The following is a 22,820-nucleotide window of genomic DNA, read 5'->3' on the forward strand; positions in this document are numbered from 1 at the left end:
GTAGGTCTAGTCTTACAGATGTCGATAGGTTTTTCGACATTAATTTGACAGCGGTGCACATTTTCTCCATTATTACTGTTCTACAGATATGCATTTCTCCCCATTAGTACTGTCTTAGAGAGCTGCCCAATTTGTGTGCAGTATTGCTATCGTATTCATGATTGTCTATCTCTGTGTAATATTTGGAGGTGTGCCTTTCTCCCCAGTGTTAGCTTTTTACAGCTGTGCATATTTTCTCTTGAATGGAGTTTTTGATGATGTGCACATTCCTCCCCCGTTCTGCTCCTTGCTGATGGGCACAGTTCTTCCTCAGTATAAATGTCTACACTGGTGAATACCTCCCCCGGATTTGAAACAGGGCTGGGCAGGAATCAAACAATATCCAGAGCCTCTGTCATTTTCAACTTTTCTTGCTGCGGAGAGTGGCGCTTCCTCCATTCCCAATCCCAAGCCCTCCATCCTCATTCAAGCGAAACTATTTTTTAAAGGTTATGTCCATTTTTTCAAACAGTTTGAACACATTCCCAATTACAAAAGCGCAAACACCCCTAACATTGTGGATCTTGGTTACCAACTTTTCTATGAATTTTTATTTTGTAAAATTATGGGTAACAAAAGAGTCCACAGTCACTCGTCCATTAAAGAGGCAAATTAGGTGGTTTGGGAAACAAGTTGCAACGTCACCCTCCTCCTAACACCTTTCACGATAAGTTGCAAGTTGTGTAAAGAATTCACATTCTTATGTGAAAGACTAAATGCCGTTCCAAAGCGGTGCAAAAAACAGTCCATACTGCACTTTCCGTTAAAATCCTTGAGTATTTCCTTTGAATGTCCCACATAATGGCAAAGCACGGAATCATGTCAAACTCTATACTACTGTAAGAGCTGCCACGATGCCATTGAGAAGTTCCATGCTATAGCCCATGTGAAAAGAATGTCCTGTCATTCGCCTGAACCTTGCTGGCGAGAGAGGTGTTGGTGGAAACATTCCGGAATCAAAGTAGGTCACGGTACCAGAGAAGCTGCAACACGACAGTCAGGCTGTCAGAGACAGCACCAGCAGACTCCAGAAGCCCAAAAAATTAGTTTCCATTCCACCTTCATTCTTTGTCTTCTCGGACGGCAGCTCTATCAGGAAAACGAAGAAAAACGCCAGAATGAAGGCCAGACCAGCCACAAGTATCAAGCAACATGTTGTAATCGATGTCATTTATAAGCTTGGTTGCAGAAGGCTTGCCATCACAGTGTCATCCTAACTCTTATACCTTACCTCATATGGAATGTTCACATACTATTTAGTGCACGTCACATGACGCTTATGTCATTTCGTCAGCTGTTCATCCTCTTTATACCCTTTCCCTCCCGCTGCTGACGGCCTTATTAATTCAATAAATACTTACTTCAAACTATCGACATTGGTGTTATTTGTATTAACACTGACAGTAGTCTCGCTGGCCACCTCTTTCCACGGGCGGGTGCGGGGACGGGCTGGGGGAACTCATTGGTGGCTAATAGGCCCTCTCTAAAGGGCGTAGGAGTGGCAAGAGCCACATCGGGATCTGAGCTTCGGCGCACCTGGCCTCCTCCGTTCTCCTTTTCAAGCACCATGCCAGATATCAGGATGCATCGGTTACCCCCTGCTGCAGGGCCGATTGTGTGCTTTTTTTTAAAGCATTCATGTTAATGGCAGCTCCTTATGGGCTCTGCAATTGACACTAATACTCAAACAAAAGAACGCAATGAGCCACACTCTAGAAAACAGAAGAAATTTAGCAAGTGCTCCCTCCCCGGAGCACTTGCTAAATGCCTCTTCCTACGCGAGATCGAAATGCCCGTTTTTCATGCTGCAGGGTGGCGCGAATGCTCTCATGGATGTGTGTGCGCACCACACACACAGCACTGCGCGCTCGGGGGCACTGACGGGCGCGCCCGCTCAGGCGCGCATGTTCGAGGGAACACTACACACAACTATACTTGAAAATCTCATCCCCGGATAACATCATCTCACTCAACACTATCTTAACGTCGACTTATAATTGGTTAACCAAGAACCATCTCCTGCTCAACACCTCCAAAACTGAGTTCCTGCTCATCTCCCCTCCGAAGCATCTCCCCAAGCTAGACCTCTGGCTGACTCACCTCACTGCCTTCAATTGCACGCCGACCATCATAGACTCAGCCAAATCTCTTGGAGTTACCTTGGACAAGCACCTGAATATGTATATTCATATCAGCAATGTATGTAAGGGAGCAAACCACTTGATGAGGTTGATGAGGACTCTCGGAAATATCAAACCTTTCCTTCCACAAAGTGACTTCAAGCATGTGGTCCAAGCGCTTGTCTTGCCGAGGCTAGACTATGGCAGTGCTACCCTCTGTGGCCTTCCCAAATACTCCCTGGCTCCACTAAGTTTTGTATGTACAACAGGAGCATAAACCCATCAACCGTGTTGGGATTGGGGTAGGTAGTATAGTATAAACATATGATATCCCAACTGGTATTATTCAGAGACAATTATAAATGAAATGTCAACAACATTATCAGAAGGAAGTAAGGAGACTCTTCCTTGGTTATTGCAAGTGCTCAAGGCATCATTTTATATAGGAATATAATGCAAAGGAAGGAAAACAAGGTAATTCGCAGTTGTGACAGCACTGCACTTAAGCAATTAAAACAATAGATTACAACCCAAATTGTACTTGGTGCTAGATATAAGTGGGTGAAGAACACGGTAGTGGCCCAAGTGACAATGTGATCAGCGAAGACGGCGCAGAGTGACTGGTGCAGAGATATATACAGTGATTACACGACGATAAAGGATTTCAAGTGACTTGATGAGTACATTTCTATTTGTATGTTCGTAAATCACTTTGTATGAAGCGCCTATAGTCGCGCTGAAAGGTCGACGGTGTTTCGATCCACTTGAATCGGGATCTTCTTCAGGACTTGGGTTGGTCGCAGTACGCGAGTGGTAACTCGTAGAAGGTCCAGGGTGGTGGTACCAGGGCGGGGTGGGTGGTGGAGGATCCGATGAATCAAAGAATGCGGGAAGATGGCGCACTGGGGGGTTCATGGTCGAGCCGGCCTCAGTCCGGTAGTGCGAGCGAATCTGCTACGGGGTCCCGTTTGCCGATCCAGTAGTGATCGGTCCTGTAGGAATCAATCTCAGGAGAGAGACGAGCGGCGAGACGAGCAGCGGACTGAACTTTGTCCACCCACATCACCAGACAACCGCAAATTACATTCAGGAGGGGTAGGACCTATGCAACAGACTTAGCCCTACAGTACCCAGGATAGCAAGAACTAACTCTTGGTTAAGCTCTCCAAACATGTTTTTTTTAAAATGTGGATTTTGTGGGGTATGCCGGTGGGCTAAACATAAGACAAAAAGTTTCAAGAGCTCTGACAACAAAACTTATGATATTCGGACGAATATTAATTGCCTAACTAAATTTGTGGTCTACATTATCGAATGTAAATGTGGACTACAGTACGTAGGAAGTACTATCAGGAGCTTGAAGGACAGAATTGGGGAACAAGTTAGAGGCTTGCTACAAGAAGATGCTAGGTATCCAGTAGCAATTCATGCTAGCATATGCCAGGCACAAGGCCCTAAAAAAGAATTTGTTTTCTTTGGAATAGACCACATTCCCATAGACATTAGAGGTGGAAATAGAGAGTTGCGCCTTAGGCGCGCAGAAGCGCTCTGGATTGTGAAGCTCATACAGTGGGGCGGGGACTGATCTGTGACCTTGAGGTGCAATTTTTCTTGGGTGACTAACACCTGGATTTCAATTCTCCTAATATAGAATATAGGACCGTAACACACAACTCTATAGGGCACCGTATTTTCTGTCCGTTTTATTGATCATAAAATTGTATACCAGGACAGAGAACCATGTTGTAATACAGGGAATGGATTCTAATATATATGGATCACATAGAGTAGATGTTGTAAACTCTTATGTGAATGCATTATGATATGAATCCTGTTAGACCGTATGTAGGCATGCACCTGTATTTAGAGTATGAGGCAAATTCTATTACAACACAATTACTCTGTCTATGTCCCTCAATCCTTACTGTCGTCTTCCTCCTGACAGGGTAACCGTATATGGACATTCCATGCTCTTACCCTTTTCGTTTGCCTTTCCTTCAGCCTTAATGATGGCTTGGTGTCTTGTTCGCGCTTAATTTACATGGCGGTACAATATGGGCTTTTGCTACCTATTCGTTTGTTTTTAAATCTTCAAATGTATTCAATTTGAACTTTATTGAGAATTTTGAGAGCAAACATGGATTATCTAATGATGGGTCCATCATACGTTTGCTACCCATAGATTTTCTTGGTTCGACGATATATATGGGCTACTTGTATATACATATTCTTACCAGCTTTAATAATAAGAATTTTTTGTCAATCACGCACACAGATGATAACTAAGGGGTTGCTTTGATAATACGTGCGCCTCTTAGTTGTGGTAGTTTTACGTTTCCTTAGAGTGACGTAGGGTCGGTATAATTAGGTATGGCACGTCAACAGGTCAGCAGTCTAGCGGTTGGACATGCGACTTAGATATATACCTGCTTCCGGGTTGAGCCCGAGTCACTTCCAGGTTTCAGACGCCAGTGTAGAGAGGGCGATTCGGCCCCAGGTAAACACCGTTCGTCCCCTAGAAAGTTTTATTAACCTTTTATCATTGCACGTATTTAGTTAGAACTTTGACCATACATTGGGCAACTAGAACTAACAGGTCTTCCTGTATCCGTGTGGTTCTGAAGGACTTTTATTTTGCTACAAGAATTGGGAATACTGATTATTTATTGCACAGATGTGCGGACTACTGGCGTCTTCGGCAACAATCTAAGCAAATATCGGGTAAGAGGTAACACACATTTGTGATGGGCTTGTTTCTGATGGATAGATATGTAAGGTTTGAAACCGATTGTGATATATCGATTGTCTTTGAGGGTGGGCACATCAAGAGGCAGGCTACATTATACTTATAGGAGACGGGGCATTCGATTTCGAGGATTTGGGAATTGAGAGCCTGAGGTTTTAATAGGTTGTAGACCGTATGGCTAACGGAACCTCCGTGTTGATGTGTTTTTCCTGACTTATTATAGTTGGCATTAAATAATGTAATGGTTGGAGTTACTTAAAACTTACTGGCATAGAATTGCCAAGTTGTTCTTAATTTGAATTTAAATAGTCTAAGAGTGTACAGAAGTGCCCACATGAACTTTGGTGTCTCGTTTCACAATACTAGTGTTGGGGCGTCACGCACATATAATTAATGGCTCTACTTGACGTACGCTCTCAACATTACCCCATCTCTGAAATATGGCACTAATTACCTTGCAGAAATCGATACTCCGCTATCATCCCAATACGAGGTTACCCTGCCGGGTTGGAATTATCACCGGACGTGGGGTAAGAACCTCTTTTTTTATTTTTTGGGATCTTCATTCTTTTAGGGGGGTACTCAAATATTGGAGAATTAAGTACTAATACCCTGCCCTTTTGTGGTTTCTCTTCCTTTTCTCTATCTTTTACACATGATTAGCCTAAATACTAAGGATTCAGCCATTGAGGTAGCTTTGAAATTTTCTTAGCCTTTGTCACACTCATGAGGGCTGCTTGCGGGTTGTGTGTCACGCCTTTCTCTTGATTTGTTCATATATATTATGCAGTGCGAACGACGATGAAGCTAATAATGCTTGCTATGTACTATCGACTTATACGTTTAGTGTTGGCACGGGTGTCTTTTCACTTTTTATCGCGACGTACATGAATATCTTCTGTTGGTTAAATTATAAATATGATTTAGTCATAATAGACGCATTACGGACCATGTCATTTCAACTACTTAAGGGTTCCACATGATGAGGTATTTTCTTGATAGTAATTGTCACATCTGGTTATACAATTGCATTTATCTATCATTGGAACGTTTTTAAGCAGGCCTGCTACAGGTCATCCATTTTTGTATTTTTCCAGCCCTGAAGAGTTGTAGCATCTGTGCATGTACAGACCTACAACGAAACACGTGTTGGCTGGCTGTAAATTGTCAATGACTTGAATTGGGCTGTGCCTGCCTTCCACAATGCTGCCTCCACCACCTGGGGAGTGGCTGATGTTTCTGCCCTGCACACTGAAAGAAGAGAAGGAGTCCAGTAAGCAAAGTGCTCCAGGACTGTACTTGCCTTCCACAATGTTGGCTCCACCTCCTGTGGGGCGTCGATGTGCCTGCCCTGCATTGTGAAAGGAAATGAGAAGTCTGGTAAACAGAGTGCTTCAGAACTGGTTTGGACGGGGCAAAGGCCCCTCTCCCCTCAGGGAACAAAGGATGTTGGGGTATAAATATTGGGACCCTGATCCCATGAAATTAGATCACTTTGGACTACAAGAAAAAACCTTTACTGAGGAGAGGAACCTGAAGAAACTGAGGAGAGACTATTCCCAAGCTGAAGTGCTGCTTGGGGGATTGGCCTGCAGTGGTTGCCTTACTGCCAAAGGAAGGAGAAAGGAACTTTGTGTACTTTGCTTTCAACTTGTGAAGGATCTCCAAGGGCTTGGAAAAGAGCTTGCCTCCTGCTGAAGTCTCAGGGACATCAGACTTTACCCCCAGCTCCCCCAGAGTTCTTTGGAAGTGCCTGCTGCTGTTTTGGGCCTTCTGAGGAACTGCGTGTCGCAAGGAGCTGGAAGCGCGACTCAACGAGAAGAAGCGTGTCGCTGTGCCTGCCGTCGAAACTCTGAAGGAGGGTGTCGCCACTGGAACTGTCACACTGCACCGCATCGGTGAGAAGCGTGCCACAACGAAGAGGAATTGTGTTGGAGTCGCTCCTGCTGCAGTCGCAACTCCAAAGGAGGGTGTCGCCTCTGTAGTTGTCGCACTGCACCGCATCAGGATAATCTAGCAACGAGGTCGGAGCGTGTCACCGTCGCTGTGCCTGCCGTCGCAACTCCGAAGGAGCGTGTCGCCGCTAGAACTGTCGCACTGCACCGTATCGACCAAGAGCACCTCGCATCCCCGAGAAGCACGCCGCCGTCGGAGCTGCTGCCATCGCATCTTGGATGTCGCCGCTGTAGTTGTTGCATTGAGCAGAAGCTTCACATATCGTGGTAGAAGAGTGTCGCCGCTGGAGCTGCTGTCGTCGCATCTCAAGGGTGTCGGCGCTGCAGTCCGCGCATCGAACCGAGAACTTCACGCATCCCGAGAAGCATGCCGCATCTGGAAGACCTTCACGTCTTTATTTGTTTGTATCTGAACTTTGTCGCATTTCCCATCGCTGAGACATTGCTTGTCGTGGAAGCGCAACGCAACCTAAGGTACATTGACGCAGAGTGTCGCATCTAAGAACTGAACTGAACTAAGCTTAAATCTACTATCTTAAAGTAATCGTATTGTGTATTTTTGTCGTTTATGATCTTGTGTTAACTCTATATAAAGTCTACTTGATTTTTATATAAAACCTGTGTGGTGTCCATTTGTAGTGTTGTCACTGTGTTTCTGTATGTGGTCACAACTGCTTAACTTACAACGCCTCTGAGATAAAGCCTTGCTGCTCGTGCCAAGCTACCAAGGGGGTGAGCAGGGGTTATTTTAGGAGTGTAATCCCCCTTATCCTGACTAGAGGAGAGGGTCCCTATTTATCACACATACCTACCTGTGCCAACTAGAGACCCCCAAATCTAACAGGGACCATCAGTGACAGTTCCGGGCTCATGTCATTAACTTAATATTAGAGGGACTGGTGGGGAGCAGGAGGGACGGCCTCTGGTATTTTGACAAATGGGGGAGGAACAGTCTGGATGCAGAACAGTAACATCCCTGCCTAGTAGGGGAAGGAGGACGTGACCGCTTCCGACCAGCCGTAACAGCATTAACACAACGCTAATGCCAGCAAACCGGCGAAGCTCATTCATCACATGTTTGGGAGAGAATACAGTCCCGGGACAGCACTGGGGACTTGTGTAGAACAAAGAGGGAGGGCTGGAGATAAAGCCCAACTGCCACTTTCACCCCACCCCTTGGGGCAGTGATTTCACCTCAGGAAGGGCCCCGTAACTCCACAGTTGGTACATCTGCAGTTTCTGAACCTCGCACCCTGGCTTTGGGAAATTCTAGCCTCTGGTGGCTAAAGAAGAACTCAGCATTATCTTGAGGCCGTTGCTGTCCCACACATTTTCTTCACTGGAACTGGCAAATAGAGACCTTACAATACAATGCGAAGGCCTGTTCTGTGCCCAACTTCCAGAACTTGCCTAGAAGGAAGACGCTCAATGGCCAACTCTCAGTGGGTATCGCTTATGCTGCCCATACACAACTCTAGTTTACAAGCTGCCCTGCCCAGATTGATTCAGGGGTGTGTGCGTGTAAGAGTGTTGACCATTTTAGTATCAGGCAAGTCCAACTTGGGTTCACAACAAACCGGTAAACAAGCGTGCAGATTAAAATAAATAGGCATGGCTTTCCGAAGCAGCACCATGCTGGAAGATGAAGTACACTGGCCGTGAAGCGAGCTCCGCACAGATCATCAGCAAAATGTAACAACCATGCAGAAAAAGAGAAAAGGGCGTGGCCTCCCAAAGCGGCTCCATTCAGATTAGAATGCCCGTCTTCATATTCAGACACTATTAAAACCTTCCTGGTAAAATTATTTCCTTCACTTAGTGGATGCATAACTGGTGTCAGTTACTGCTCAAATATATCTTTAAGGTAGTGGATTGGTTGAGAGTGATAATGTAGGCATCTGATCGTTACAAGATAAAGTTCTAGTACCCTGTCCGCCAAACCTTTTATTCCGCCAGCCTCATTTAGAGACTGGTGGACATTAAGTACCTTGTCGACAGAGCCCCTGTTGGCCCTATCAACATAATAGTTCTTTCACCGGCCCAACGGAGTAGGGGTCGTTGAGGGAGGGCCGTGGACCATACGCTCTAAATAGGGTGAACGGTGTAATAACTATTTTATCCTGTCAACAACCTCCAGGAAATACCTGCTGTGAGGGACAGGAACAAAAACAATAACGAGTCCCTCACCTTTGAAAAATTCCCAGGGTGTGGGGGTCATTAGTGTTTTCTTTTCAGAAACATACCCCTGCTTTGGTAGTATGTTTTCCCAAAAACAAAAAAAATGCCAAAAGTTTGGACTTCCATCAAAACAGCCCGCGACTGCTGGCAAACTTTTATAGATTGAAAGTAAACACCATGATGCTGGTTCCCTTACCCCGATCCCTGGAACGACCCCTGGTACCCCCCCTCCCCCGCCCTCGGAAATCCACACAACCCCACGGACCCCGCACGCAACCTGGGAATAATCCTGGACTCCGAGCTCAAAATAGATCAACTCTGTCTCGTCCTCCTGCTTCCACACCCTCCGCCTCCTACGTAAGACCTTCAAATGGATCCCCCTCGAACACAGAAAGACTGTCACTCACGCCCTGGTCACCAGCCGACTCAACTACGGCAACGCACTCTATGTCAGGAATACTGTGCTCCTCAGGATCTGGGTGATGCTATAAGGGGTCCACTCCTTGACATCCCAAAACTCTGAATACAAAATCACAGAGCGATAGGGCCATCAAGTGATGGAAAGGTAAGGGTAGGGAACAGCAGGGATGAGAACCTAGTAGACAAAATAACATATATCAAAACACAAATACATATAGTTGACTACACTCAATCTCCCTAATGCCAATAACTACCTTATCCAACAACGCATGGAACGTTATTCACTTCCCCGTAGGAGAACATCCTATCCTATTCAGATGGATAATCCTATAAAACAGAGCATACATTAATCACTTCCACTCCCTGTTCTACCCACTGGCCCAGCTCCGTTTTGGTGTGCCCAATAACCCATCTATTTTCTCATCAACCTTAACCTGCTCACCGGTTCTGTTCGAGGACCTTGTTTCACTGTAAAATCCAGAATCAGTCTTGATTAACGTATGAAAAAAAAGAATCAACATATAAGCGCTTGAACTCTCAATGTATTTCCAGTGATAGCGCTAAAATATGTATTTCCAGTGATAGCGCTAAAATAGATTTGCCAAAATAAAATAAGCAAAAAATTAAGAATAATACCAAATGTTGCTCTTCCCTACTCCGTGGAAAATGCGGTGCCCATCCCGCTCAGTCTAGAAACGAATCACATTTATTCAATGGCAAAATAACTCCAAAATTAAAGAACGTCTCTCTGCTACCCCTTTTTGCAGGAATTTGAACGCGCGTTCACCATCTGGTGCAAACGCCGTCCCAACACTTCATCAAGGAATGAATACTTGCACAGGACACCAACCCTAATCCGCGGTATTATAACCGCTGCATTATTTGCCTGCAATGTGACTACTTGCACAGGACGCCAACCCTAATCCGCGGTATTATAGGTGCTGCATTGTTTGCCTGTAATGGACACACGTTCACCGTCTGGTGCAAACGCCATCCAAGGGAACATCACACATGAGCTACTGGGAGCCAGCACTCACCCTTTTAAGTTGTAGGCTCCAACTGCTCGCATATCCAAAGCAACACAGTTCTAGCTCAGCCGAGCTAGCACGAAGAAAAACGTCTCTCTGCTTCCGCGTCTTCAGCCGCCATAGAAAACGCAAAACTCCAGAATAACGCACGCCCACGTGTGCTTGCGTCGTCGTCATATAGACGCTGGCTCCTCCTTGTCCGCATGCACCTAGGGAGTTGTAGTTGTCCTTTAGGTAGGCGCTTTTCGTCCCGTAGTTCCTGACACACACTGCCGGAAAAAACAAAAACTCCACCCGCAAGCTACAGAACATCCAGAACGCCGCCACAAGACTGGTCCTCAACCTGCCAAGACACTGCCACATCTCCCCACACCTGCGCACAATCCACTGGTTCCCCATCAAGGCTAGAGTCACCTTCAAGATGCTCACCCACACACACAAGGCCCTCCACGACACCGGACCAGCATACCTGAACAACGTGTGTCCCGTGCTCACTATGCCACTGGAGTGAAGCTATCCTGGCTAAAGACGGCTGATAGCCAGAAACCGGTCCAAGGATGCTTGATTCCGGTCCAGGGAAGACATGGCTTGGTAGTTTGGGCTGGACTGTTCCCATGAGGCACAGGGTCAAGACTGATTTGCATACGGCCATGACTGAACTGGGGTGGCTTGGTGAGCAACATAATGATGGATTAAACCCAGATCTGTGACTGGGGGTGAATGTTTTGCCATTGTGCAACATTCCGTCCACCATCTTGTGTGTTTTGCTTTTCACCCTATGTGGGAAGGGTATTCCCAGATGTGTGTCCCATGCTCACTATGCCACTGGAGTCAAGCTATCTTGGCTGAAGATGGCTGATAGCCTGAAACCAGTCCTAGGATGCTTGATTCCTGTCCAGGGAAGACATGGCTTGGCAGTTCGGGCTGGACTGTTCCCATGAGGCACAGGATTTAGACTGATTTACATATGGCCATGTCTGAACTGGGGTGTCTTGGTGAGCAAAATAACGATGGATTAAACCCAGATCTGTGACTGGGGTGAATGTTTTGCCATTGTGCAACATTCCGTCCATCATCTTGTGTGTTTTGCAGGAACCACGTCTGGGCATACCCGTCCCAATTAGGGTGACACACTAAAGTATGCGAAAAAAGTGACGGATTGAATGCCTGAATTAATCTCAGACACAGGTAATTAATTGGGGCTCCATCCGTAGACTCAAGATTAATTTGAATATAAAGCGGGGTCTGAAATGAGGTGGCATGGTGTGCAAAATAATGATGGACTGGGATGCAGCCCAAGTAATTACCAGTGGCTGAGATTATCTATCACTTTTTGTATACTTCCTAAAAGTGGCATTTTCAAATTGTGACTTAAAATCTGTCTTTACCATTAAAGAGATTTTTAAATTACAATATCTGAAAGAGGCAGTTAGTTGTAGATTCCTTACCTTCAAATTTCTCCCTGGCGTCAGACTAGATCCGGAGATTTTTATTTAGCAGTACCCCTGCGTGTCGGTAGTTGGCACCACTCGACTCTGCTTTCGGCATCGTGGTAGCTGGGATGACGTTGCGGTGTCTACTTAGATGCCGCCTCTGCGTGCTGTCAGTTCTTTTTCCGCGCCAGCCTAGCGCAGATCTGGAGAGAGGTACCCCTTAGCCACTTTTTGGCTATCCTTTTTTGCAACGTTTTGTCGTTTTCTGGTGCGTAAAGGATGTCCCAACGTCGGACCTGTTTCAAGCCTTGCAAGTCCTGTAACAAGATGATGTCGGTGATGGGTCGTGGACCTTGGTCAGCGGACTCGATAATTCTCGCTTCGGTGCTTACTCTAATCAGGGGTTCCACTCGGCAACTCTGGGCATTAGCTTGCCTAATCTCCACAACGGCCCCACCAATTCCGGGGATGCCTGGCTCCACCTTGGGGACTCCCAGCAAGGGACCATCCCACAGGGAAAGCCAGGACGGGTTCCCCAGAGTTATACAGCGCCGGGACGCCCCGTTGCTGGGGCAGCTGTGCGCTTTACAAGTATACTAGTAGTAGTAGTAGTATGGACCCCCACCTCTTGTGCTTGTGGTGTCTGTAGTGCGACCATGACCCGAAGTCATGCTCCGGCGGTCGGCTGTGCTTGTTCCCGGTCTCTTTCGAGAGGAAGGTCTCAAGGCCGTTCGCGGAGCCTCCACTCCTCGTTGCACTCCAAGTTGTCAAGGTCATCGGGCATGTCCAAACACAAGAAGAAGGTGAAAAAGCTTAAGCACTCTTCACCTTCTCACCAGTGGTTGGCTGACACGATGCGGGATTTGGACCATCGTTGCTAAAAGGCTCCATATCCGGGGCCTGAATCAGGGACAACTCTTCCCCTACCCCCATTTCCTGGGGCCAGAGCGTCCCCTGCCTAACGATGACATTTTAACGCTGCCTTACCCCTCGTATTTGGGCAGCGCGACACTGCCGGCGTGCCTTCGGACCCTGTGGAGCAGGTCGGGTTCCTGGGCCTTCGGTGGAAATTAGCCTTTTTAGGGGCCCACCCGTGCAGGGGTTCACCCTTATCTGCCTACTGGTCCTTAAACCAACAGAGATTGGCACGGAAGCTGGAATATCAAATAACAAGTTTATTAATCACTCATGAGCGGGACTACATCAATACAACACCCTCGGGCACTGTAGGAGGTAGTACATGGAATACATAAACCAAGGGTCTTTTATACCCTGTTTGTTGCTGGTTAAGCATGGAGACTCAAATAGAAGGTACAGGGATACACAGGAGTAGCTATCGACTAATATGGGCAGACAGATATCACTTGGTCAGCAAATTGGGAGGGGAAACAAAACTGCTTACTTCAGTTGGAATAGCCTCACAGTTACATTCTAAAACAGGTGCATTCTAGCAGCTACAGGCCTTTCTGAGCTCATACATTGCTCTGGCTTAGAATAGAAGGAGTTAACTAAAGCTGATGACTCAAGCAGAATAGAAAGGCAGGCAACAGTGAAGATGGCAGAATCACATTGCTTAACAAAATGGATGCCACAACTAAAATGGCTTCAGCTTATGCTATTGGCAATTTCTGCGGTTTCCACAAACGGCCATTTTAGCATTAGCTGAAGACATTCACTATGCAGTAGAAGAAACATGAAAGTTATCACTCATATCTACTATCATCAGTACTCTTATTTCTGGGTCAGTTACTAGTCGGGCATTTACATTCTGAACATTTCATTTAGCTGGTATACATGAGCTACAAATAGAAACACATAGGGAACAGAGCATTGGGCCACATTGTATACAGAGACAGCAGGAAAAAAGGATCGCAACAAATATACATAGGGCTGATAATAACTTCCAGCCCCAGACAGTAAACATTGTTATTAGCCATCCAGTCAAAGTCCATGTTCCTGAATCCTGATGGATTTTAGTGGCTATTTTGTGCACTTTAGAAATCGCCTCAAAAACTGAATGGGCGTGGTAAGGGATATGCACGCAACTGCTCCCGATAATGCAGCATGTTCCACCACGATCAGCCAGGATGACGCCAAGGACTATCCTGTTTTGGAGAGCCACAATTCTCACAATTTGTAGTTCTTACGTGAGATTTCCAAGTGCCATGGCTGTCTGATTGGTTACAGCCTGTACAACACTTGTCAAGCGTCTGATTTTTCTGCTATTTAAGGCTGCACCAACAAAGAATAATAGCCCCACATTAAAGTCAACGTACTGCTGCAATGCAGTATCAGTTTGATCCACCTCATCATGATTTAGTGTCCTCTTATATCGGTTCTTAGAAATGTCCTTATACTTTTTATGTGGTAGGATGCAGGAGCCAAAAGCACAGGTGGTAGCAAAAAGGGCACAAAACAGCTACCTGACCACTCAATAGGTAGGTGGTACTACCCTTTACTTCCGCAGATAAAATAAGTGTTATGTGATGACCACAAACTGCTATTGTTCGTTCCAGTAACATTTAACACTATAATACAGTCACTTTTCCCCACAGGAATGCTGCCAATACTGCTCACACAAAGGTCTGCTCGAGCTCTAGTAACAGCAATAACAGGAGGTCCATTTACTTTGTTTGTTTGAGTAGTAGAGAAAACATAGCGTGCAGAGGAATTTCCTCGACGATACTCCTCCATTTCCCATACAGTTCCTTTAGCTTGTGGATCTCCTTCCTCATCAGGGTAACACACTTTGTTTAATTGGGCATTCAGTACACCTACATCAGCTTCAGTAATGTTAGCAACTTTAGAAGACCATAGTGCCGCAAATCAGGCCCTACAAGAACCATTGTGTGAAAACTGCAGAGGAATGAATGGCGTTCCTCCCTTTTTCTGATGAGGTGGCATCATTCCACACCCAACAGTCGGTAATGCTTGTAGCATTGTGGGTGTGATGCAACATTTGAATAAACGTGTTGTTGAGATAAGACTGTCTATGCTTCTGCTCATGATAAGGGGGAGTGTAGTAATGGAGCTTAATGGTGACTGGAGTAGTAGCAGTCAGTAGATTTCGAGCAGGAGCTACTCCCTCTCCAACCCATGTTATTGTAGCAATGATGATAGCAATGGAATTAAGTCCAATAACAAACACAGTCTTTCGATCACAGACTCTCGTAGGAATTGATCTCTTCTCCGCAGGCATGTTCATTTCGATGTTGAAAACCAAAACAGATGGTATCCTAAGGTCCTGGGCAGCCATTGGTTTCTTCACTGAGATTGAGATGAGTATCTCTAGTAGAGTCCCCCCTTTGTAACTCAGGCTTTCACTAACCCTGGACAGTGGCTCAAACAGTCTTTTTCAATGATGAAGTGTCTCTGTTCCGGGGTCGCAGCTGATATCGAGATGTACCAGGGATCGTATGGTCCGGGAAGACTTCCTCTGGTTCTTCAGATGATGCAGCTTGGCCTCTCTCTGTATCCAGAATGTTGCAGTGATCTTTCAGCACAGCAGGTTCCACCAAGGCGGATGGCACCCTCTTGCACTAGGTGGAGTGGACCCAGTTCTTCCGATTGGTCACTCGGACTGCAGTTATATTGCCAGAAGTACTTGCTCGGGTCCCCGCCACCTCAGTTCCAGGCTGCCTGACCTCTGGAACACCTTCACCATCACCTGGTCACCGGGCCGCCGATCATGACCATCACCTTGCGACTTGTCAAGAAGAGCTTCTCGAACCTGTTGATGAATAGAAAGCAAGCTGTCAGTCACCTGAGACAAGTAGTCGCTCATCAACACATAAGGTACATCATGTATAGGGCGTGGCTTAGTTATCCCCCAAATGTTCATTGGCCTCCCAAAAACCACCTCATATGGTATTAGGCCAGATTGTGTATGTGGTATCGGTCTAATGGAGAGCAACGCTGGGGCAGTGCATCAGGCCATTTCAGAGATGTAGAAGCTAGGATTTTGGCAAGTTTCAATTTCAACGTGGAGTTGTAACGCTCCACTAAGCTTGCTGACTGCAGGTGAAAAGCTGCATGAAATTTCTGCTTAATCCCTAATCCTTTCAAGACATACTCAACAACTTGCCCAATGAAATGTGGTCTGTTGTCACTTCACAAAACTCGACAAACGCTGAATCTGGGGAAAAATTCCTTTAGGAGCACCTTTGCTGTAGTAAGAGCTGTATTATCTTTCGCAGCATATGCCTCTATCCACTTACTAAAGGCACAGACCCCCTCTAAGACGTACTTCAGATTATTACAGCGTTCTAGCTGGATGTAATCCATTTGCAGAACCTCAAAAGGTGCAGTTGGTATTGCAAATCTTTCTGTTGGAGTTTGTGTTCCCTTTCCAGCATTATACTGGAGACAAATCAGACAAGACTGAATTATCTTTTTACCTGTGCCGGCACTATCTGGATGGTCCCCAACTTGCATAAGTAGCTTTGCTATTGAGGATGCTCCAACATGAGCCGGCCTACGTGCCATGTGAATCATGGGATGTAAGTAGGCTGTGGGCAATCTCCACTTGGTCATATCTTTATTCCTCTAACAGCCCTCATCATCCAATGTTCCCTCCTTAGACCATTGGTCTAATTCATCAGCAGAGGCAGATCGTGGCATGTCCAGTACTTCTTGCCTGGCATCATGCCAACGTTCAGCATGTGACTTAACCACGTACATAGATGTAGTGCTTTGTTGCATTGCAGTCTCACGAGCTGTATGATCGGCAAAGGCATTGCACTGTCCTATTTTATCAGTCACTTTCTTGTGTGCGCTACACTTGACAACCGCTACTTTCTTAGGCTATGTCAAGGCAGTAAGGAGATTATGTACTAATTCCCCATGCACTATTTGTGTCCCATGTGATGTAAGGAAGCCTCTTTCCTTCCAGAGTTTCCCAAAATCGTGAGCCACTCCAAAAGCATATCGGCTGCCTGTGTAGATGTTAACAAACAGATCAGTACTAAGCTCACTTGCTCTTGTTAGTGCTATCAACTCAGCTGCCTGAGCTGACTTTTGTGGGATGCGAGCTGTCTCAAGTACTGTCTGAAGTGTTGTTATTGCATAGGTAGCAGATGTCGTGCCATCAGGCAATTTCAAGCAGGACCCTTCAACCCACAGTTCCACGTCAACACTAGTAAGGGGTGTATCTTGTAGGTCAACACGACCCTTTGTTTGTTCTTCAGTAAGGGATATACAGTCATGGGACTCTTGTGACTGAGGCTGAGTAGCTGGAAATGGCAAAAGTGTAGCGGGATTTAGGGTCGAACATCTTTTCAAGGTGATATGAGGGGCCAAAAGTGTCAATTCATAACCCGTCAAGCGTGCGCTAGTCAAATGTTGTTTTTTCATTGGTTCAAAAGGGCGTCAACTGAATAGGGCACTAACACAAGCCATCTGTGTGAAATACAATTATAAACCTCGGCACTCTTATTCAATTTTATATCAATTCATACAGTTATTAAAGCAAATCGATTTAAAGTAGCAGCAGGACATCAATTTTGTTCTTGCTGTATCACTTTAATATAAGTATATGACAGAGTCTTAAGTCACAAATTTAAGAGCAATAACAATATAATCGAGTAAGCAGCTTGGTATGACAGTCTTCTTTTCCAGCGTTGAACCGGCAGTCGACACGTGTTTCGTTTCATAGAAACTTTTTCAAGGCTTCAATCACTATTTTGCATGGGTGACCAAGAAATTGTATAAAGAGTGTCCAAGTCTTTATAATGGGAAATCGTCTGTCCCTAAATATAATTCAGCACTCTGTTAGAATAGACCACGGCACACAATTTTTTGTGTATATCCACTGGTTAATTTATAATGTTAGTAGTCACGAGGTCCTGGGCTATGATATGCTCCTTTTATCTTCGGAAATCCCTCGCGGTGCAGTCGTTCTGGGTTGGTCGACCATGCAAAATAGTGATTGAAGCCATGAAAATGTTTCTATGAAACGAAACACGCGTCGGCTGCTGGTTCAACGCTTGACAGGAGGACTGTCATACCAAGCTGCTTACTCTTGATTATATTTTTATTGCTCTTAAATTTGTGACTTAAGACTCTGTCATATAGTTATATTAAAGTGATACAGCAAGAACAAAATTGATGTCCTGCTGCTACTTTAAATCGATTTGCTTTAATAACTGTATGAATTGATATAAAATTGAATAAGAGTGCCAAGGTTTATAATTGTATTTCACGTTTTCACTGGGTCCAATTGGGCTTCGGTGTTCTGGCACCTTAGGTAGTGGGGTGCCGCCATCTTAACCTCGAGGGGCACCAATACTTGGATGTTTATACTAAATGCACTGAGAGATTAGATGTGCTATCAATTAAACCACCACTGCCATCTGTAAATATTGTCACAAGCAATCTGTGTGACAAGACTATTCCCTCACTCTGACGTATGGACACAGCTGTCGCCGCTACTGCTCAAAAACACTCAGGCAACGCACGAGCGACTGGATCAAGGACAGCTGAGAAATATGCACAAGGACGCTGCTTATCACCGTGTGTCTGGGTTAAAACCGAGAGAGCACAACCGTCCCTCTCGTGTACATAGAGTGTGAAGGCCTTAGTATAGTCTGGAGTTTCTAATACTGGTGCAGAGCAAAGAGCTTGACGTAACTGCTGAAAAGCATTCTGGCATTCAGTAGTCCATGGGAGAGGCATCGGAGTGTCTTTAGTCAAAAGGGCTAACAAGGGCTTAACAATATAGGAAAAGCCAGGGATCCACTGCCTACAGAAAGAAGTAAGGCCAATCAGTGCATGAACATCCTTCTGAGTACAGGCACAGGTGTGTCCAAAGTAGTTTGAATGCGATCTGGTGCGAGTGCACGTCCCTCCTTAGACAGGAGGTGACCTAGGTAGGTAACCTGCTGTCTACAATACTGCAATTTCTTCTGAGAGACTTTGTGATGATGAGAGGCAAGAAATGAGAGCAATACCAATGTTCCTTTTTCACACTGTTCAGGTGTATCAGCAGCCAACAAGATGTCATCGACATATTGAATAAGAGCCACCCCTTTCGGTACAGGGAAAGAATCAAGCTGTCTTTTCAGTGCCTGGCTATAAATGCTAAGACTCTCTGTATACCCTTATGGAGCTCAACAAAATCTGAAGGATCGATTATTCAAAGTGAAGCCGAACAAGTAACGGCTGTCAGGATGAATAGGTATTGAGAAGAAAGCGTTCTTCAAATCGATCACACTGAATGTAGTTGCAGTAGGAGGAACCATAGTAAGAAGTGTTGTGATGTCAGAGACTACTGGATATTGAGGTACGACTATCTTGTTTACCTTGCAGGTCAATGATAAATCTATAAACCTTAGTATCAGTGTCCTTTTTCAAAATGGGAAGAATAGGGGCATTACAGGTATTGTAGGGGACTTCTTCCACAACCCACACTCCAATCAAATCCTTCACAATGTGTATCAATGCTTCTTCACCTTCTCGAGAGATTTTATATTGGGGCAATCGAGGAAATGAAGCACCTTCCTTCACTTGAATATGTACTGGTGGGATAACCATTTGTCCTACATTAGTATCTGATGTAGCCCACAAGGGGCTAGGTAACGATGCTAGAGCAATATCCTCTTTAATGAGACAAGACATCTCAACCATCGGATATTTGTAATTTAAACACGCATACCTTCTGGGAAACAACGTATTGTAGCATGAATATGTTTGAGCTTATCGATACCCACAATATTATCCGGTGTGTTAGGGGAAAGCAGAAATGGACATGCTGCAGTGAATTTATCAAGACTAAATGCAAGTGGCTGTGACAGTGGGCTAAGGGAAGGTGTCCCATCGAATCCTATCGATATTATTGCGCCAGCCAGGGAAGCCCTAGGAACCAATTATTTTAGACAGAGCACTACAAGTAGGTCCTGTATCAACCAGAAAGCGATCAGTAGAACCCAAGACTTTTGCATTGACATAGGGACCTCTCTGATCTACTGGGACCGCAACTGGTTCCTTACCCCATCCAAGGCATTCCTATGCATAATCAGAATCCTTAGGGCCATCAGCCAAGTAATCAGACATTTGATATTGGTTTCGTCTGTCAAAGGTATTAAAGGAAGTTGGGTTGGTTTCAACTGCCTCAAATCTGGTAGGATTATCCATGCCTCCCCTATTTCCTGTGTTCCCTGGGTGGCCTCTCATACTACCTCCACCCCGCTGATACAGCTGACCTCGCAAAAGGGGGCACTCAGAACACCAATGTAAAATCTCCTTACAAAACGCACATTGATCAGAAGACAAATATGTTTGAGGGAAAGGGGGTACACCAGGGTGATACATCGCACATCTACCTCTCGCACTACCTCTAAATGATGAACCATAGACTTGAGCCGACATAACTTTTGCTTTTAAAATCTTTAACCTTTTTATCCTCCTTGCCTTTGGCTTCCAATTCTCGACGCTCATAATACTGGGCCATAGTCAAAAGGGAGAGGGGGGAAGACGTGGTCCATGAACTCTCGCTGGCCTTTAGGCGACTAGCTATTTCTGGCAACATGTTAGCGACAAATTTGTCAATGAACAGATGCTTACCAGTGTCATCTGTCAATGACTGCCCACTTAAGTCATGGAATGTCTCTTCGAATCGTGTAAAGAAATCAGAAACTGACTCATCTGCTTTCTGCTTAAAAGACGCTAATGTTGTCCAATCTATTTTCTTGGGGGGTATAAGAGTTATCAGCTTAGTTACAACAGCTTTGTTAAGATCTAATATCACCTGTTGTGGTTTCTGCGCAGGCTCTCTATCGGCATCTAGTCCCTCTAAATGCACCCAGTATCACCATAGGCTACATTATCACCTACCTTCCGAATTGATCTCCACATAACAGGGGGTAACATAAGTCCAAAGAACATGTCAATATCAGGCAATGTCATAGCGCAGGAACTAATAGCGCCTTCTACTTCTTCATAAAAAGCAGCTGGATTTTTGCCCGGAGCAGGCAAATCAGCTTTAAGAGCCATAACGTCTGCTCTACTCCAAGGGGTATAGACCCAATTATAAATAAAATATCCCTATGGCATTATCTGAAGTTTTATCGTCACTTGTTCCCGCTCCCTATGGAGGAACATACAAAGGCACAGCTTCACGCATCGGTTTCACAGTAACTACAGGATTACTAGTGTCTGTATCTGAACCTATAATATCCTTCTTGTTGCGCCGGAGACTGAACGGTTTATTCAGCTGTAGCTTTATCAGCTGCCTTTTTCTCTTCCCGTAAACGGAATGCCTCAACGCGCAATTTAACCACTCACCTAATTAGACCGGACACCTGTGAAGAAAGAAAGGTGCCATCACTTAACTATTTATAATCAAAATTTATATCTGAGGGCTCTAGAGCACCAGAATGTTTTCTAAAACTGAGTATTACCTCCCAAGTAAACATTTCTAAAAAATATAACTGCTCTAAATCTGACCATTGCTGAATCATTGCTATGAGGTCTGGGGTGGAGGCACTCCCACAAGCTGCTTTACGAGCAGCAGATCTAAGGGTGGTTTTATGCTCAGTGGTTAAAATAGAGCGAGTTGTCTGCCCAATTTGCTTATCGTCCTCTTTTTCATCTGAAGAAAAATGCTCATCATCAGAATCTTCATTCTCAGGGGCGCTAGAGAATTTATACGGAGGAGGAGGTCTACCTAAGATTATAGAATCATCTTGAGGTTTATTAAGTATGGGATAAATGGGGCTCCTAATAGGGTACTGACCAGTTACCTCTAAATGACGCTCCCTATCTTCTTTCTCTTTTATTTCCTTCATCTCTTTATTTTTCAGTTCTAAGTGTTCTGGTAAATTATCCTGCACTGTTCTTTTTCTGCTATAACTTCTTCTCTCCTCACTCTCTCATTCACCTCTTTCTCCCTCATTCAAACACAATCAAACATATCCTGTCGACTCTTTCGCCCAAAGAGACACTTCTCTACATACTGAATCTTTTTAAAATCAAATGACCCATTTACTGGCCATCGTAGATCAGGATCCTTTTTTGTATATTTGTTCCACAGTGTACTATACATTATGGAAGAAATACTGTATTTAATATACATAAACCTATTAGGTGTCCCCTCTAGGGGAGCCGGCTGACTACTTTCTAGATCCATATTGGTACCTCCAAGACAGCAAGACATTCTAAGAAGTGTGCTAGGAGCAGGCATGCCAAAAATATTATAATAAAATATAATATTATAATCGAATAGTATTTATTTCAAGTGTATTAACAGAAGAGACAAAAATCTCCCCATTACCTGCCTTTGTTTATTGCAAAAAACAAAACCAGAATCTTGGCCAAGCAAATCCAAAACAAGAGTGCCGCTTCAGCGACCTTACCAAACCAAAGTCTCCAACTGCCGAGCTCTGGGTTGACATAATGGTCACTGCAATACTTACGCCAAAAGAGATCTCAGTCGGGGACCGGCCACCACCCGGAGGGTCAATCAATCAATCAACACATTTATATAGTGCGCTACTCACCCGTGAGGGTCTCAAGGCGCTGAGAAGGGTGGGGGGGGGGGTTGCTGCTACAGGTCTTGAGGTCTTTCCTGAAGGTGAGATGGTCCTGGGTCATATGTAGGTGTGCGGGGAGGGAGTTCCATGTTTTGGCTGCCAGGTTGGAGAACGATCTTCCTCCGGCGGTGGTTCTTCGAATCTGTGGGACGGTGGCGAGGGCAAGGTTGGCTGAGCGGAGCTGGCGGGTGGGAGTGTAGAACGAGAGGCGGTTGTTGAGGTATTCGGGGCCTATGTTGTGGAGCGCTTTGTGTGCGTGGGTGAGGAGCCTGAACGTGAACCTCTTGTTGATGGGGAGCCAGCGCAGGTTTTTGAGGTGGACGGATATGTGGCTATGGCGAGGGATGTCGAGGATGAGTCGTGCGGAGGCGTTCT

The 22,820-nt window shown here is 45.3% G+C and overlaps 1 pseudogene; it reads right to left on the reverse strand.

Moving 5' to 3' along the window:
- Positions 1 to 856: 856 nt before the first annotated feature.
- The window catches only part of LOC144762263 (uncharacterized), a 31,566-nt pseudogene continuing 9,602 nt past the window's right edge, over positions 857 to 22,820 (reverse strand).

Source organism: Lissotriton helveticus, chromosome 6, assembly GCF_964261635.1.
Source record: "Lissotriton helveticus chromosome 6, aLisHel1.1, whole genome shotgun sequence".
In the NCBI taxonomy this organism is placed as follows: Eukaryota; Metazoa; Chordata; class Amphibia; order Caudata; family Salamandridae; genus Lissotriton; species Lissotriton helveticus.